Below are 2,500 nucleotides of genomic sequence, written 5' to 3' on the forward strand. Positions count from 1 at the left end.
GTCAATCAAATAATAGATAGTCAATGGGTCGGTTTGAAAATAAATGAATTGCTGGTTGTAGAATATTATTCTCGTCAGACTTAAACCTAATTAAAATAAAACAATAAAACAAGGGTTCGGACAATTTTTCCCTTTTCGCCTAAGCAAAAAGACCCATCAAAGTAAGGAGTTTGATACGGGGATTTTTCTCCCATTCATGGATCACGGATCGGTAGGGAGATTCTCATTCCCTGTTGTCTACTCTTTCCAGTATGTTATTTTCTGTACTGCGGAACATAGGAATAAAGAATCTATATCAAAATAAAAGAAAGGTCTAACTTAACCGTTGGAATAATGGTATCCATTGTTATTTGCTTTGATACATTGCTGTTAATAAGATTGGTGAATTAGGTGAAAGGTACGGAAAGAGAGGGATTCGAACCCTCGGTAAACAAAAGCCTACATAGCAGTTCCAATGCTACGCCTTGAACCACTCGGCCATCTCTCCTACATAATGATTATGGCCCAGAAACCGAGTGAATAGTGAGTCATTCATATTAGATTTTTTGATAGGTACGTACAGTCAATTCTAACTATAAAAAAATATAGAAAACTTTTCATCAAAGAAAAACCCTTCCTTCAAGGGGGGGATAAAAATAATTTTTTTTTGTGAAAAACTGTTAAAAAAAGATATATATCTATTCATTTCATTCTTGCGAAGACGGCGCTCCCATCTTTTTCCAATAGTTATTCTTTTTACTTACAATATTTATACCAAATTAAATCAATGAATTAGAACGAATCAATTGATCTATTTTTTTTTTTATTTTTATGTTATTTCGTACTGTACAATTTCTTTGTTTGTGGGATCATTTTCCCACAAGAGGTAAGTAAAAGAAATTATAGAATGGATTGCTACCTATGCCCAGATCTCGGATAAATGGAAATTTTATTGATAAGACCTTTTCAATTGTAGCCAATATCTTATTACGAATAATTCCGACAACTTCAGGAGAAAAAGAGGCATTCACCTATTACAGAGATGGTGCGATTTGATGTTTTTTTCTTTACCGATTTCAGTCTTCGGAGAAAGATACATTATTTGGGAGAGAAATAAAAAGATTATTGAAATAAATCTACGCTTATTGTGAAGGTGAAGTTTGTAAATAAAACAATTCCTTCTGTCGTGTATCCCCGATTAATGCAGCCTCAGATGCTTCAATTTTAGATTCTAGTATTGAGCGAAAGGTTACACCTATGGGTTAGGTCAACCCTACTTCACTAGTACCAATAGGCAGCATAGGGAAAGAAGCACTACGCCTAGGAATCAACAATACGAAAACTTTGTTATAAATTATACCTTTTCTTTATCGGAATCGGGATTAACAAGAATGGTTGGTACAACAAATATCCATCTCGTTCGTATTTTGGATACCCGTATAACCATCGAAGACTGTTGAAGTGACTAATTCCCGGAAATTAAGGGGTGTTAAGAACAAAGAAATTGTTAGAGTTATCATTTTTATTTAGTACCAAGATACTTGATGTTAAGAAAAGATCTTTTACAGGAAGGTTGGTTAGAGATTTCTTGTAAAAACACTAGCCCCGTTCGGTTCATAATGAAATTATTTCAATCTTTTTTGATGATTCCATGTATTATTCTCATTATGCACATAAAAAGGGAGGAGCCGTATGAGATGAAAATCTCACGTACGGTTCTGGAACGGAGATTCTTTGAATCGAAGACGACCGCAACGGATGTCGGCTCAATCCGAAGGAAATTATGCGGAAGCTTTACAGAATTATTATGAAGCTATGCGACTAGAAATTGATCCCTATGATAGAAGTTATATACTCTATAACATAGGTCTTATCCACACAAGGAACGGAGAACATACGAAAGCTTTGGAATATTATTTTAGGGCACTAGAACGAAACCCGTTCTTACCACAAGCTTTAAATAATATGGCCGTGATCTGTCATTACGTGCGACTATCTCCACTATAGAAAGAAAAAAAGGAAAGAAAGAGCAAATCCGCTAATAAATACTAGAAAATAGGCTTTCTACATATCATATCTATCGTGTCCAAAACAACGATTTTTATCAGCTGTAGCAAAGAAAAAGAAAGAAACTTCATAGAAGTCCAAATAGGAAGAAATAGGTATGCCTAGATCCTTTAGTCTATGGATAAAGAAAGGATCTAATTGATAGAAAGAATAAGCACCGTAAAGATCAATTAGTGAGGTTTTGGGCCGATACAATAAGAACTGCTTACTTATGTCACGATATGAGATAAAAGTTAGGAATCAACTTATGTAATAGAGTCGATCCCCTAAGGTATTGAGCAGCGGTGTAGAATCAGATCCCAAAGATAGTAAGTCTTTTCTTTCTTATGAAAGAAAGTCTTTTTCAAAGATTCTATAGAAATTTATATATGAAACCGAGATAGTTACCTTTTAGAAAATTCTAATGATAGTGAAAATGCCTATGCTTTATTCTTCTGAAGGTGGGAAAAAAGAT

At 34.2% G+C, this 2,500-nt stretch overlaps 1 non-coding gene across 1 annotated transcript; it reads right to left on the reverse strand.

The window, feature by feature from the left end:
• Positions 1 to 400: 400 nt before the first annotated feature.
• TRNAS-GGA (transfer RNA serine (anticodon GGA)) lies at positions 401 to 487 on the reverse strand. Its single transcript has one exon. It is a non-coding gene; the product is annotated as a tRNA-Ser (tRNA).
• Positions 488 to 2,500: the final 2,013 nt, after the last annotated feature.

The sequence above is a fragment of the Corylus avellana genome, unplaced genomic scaffold, assembly GCF_965113065.1.
Source record: "Corylus avellana unplaced genomic scaffold, dhCorAvel1.hap1.2 HAP1_SCAFFOLD_130, whole genome shotgun sequence".
Lineage (NCBI taxonomy): Eukaryota > Viridiplantae > Streptophyta > Magnoliopsida > Fagales > Betulaceae > Corylus > Corylus avellana.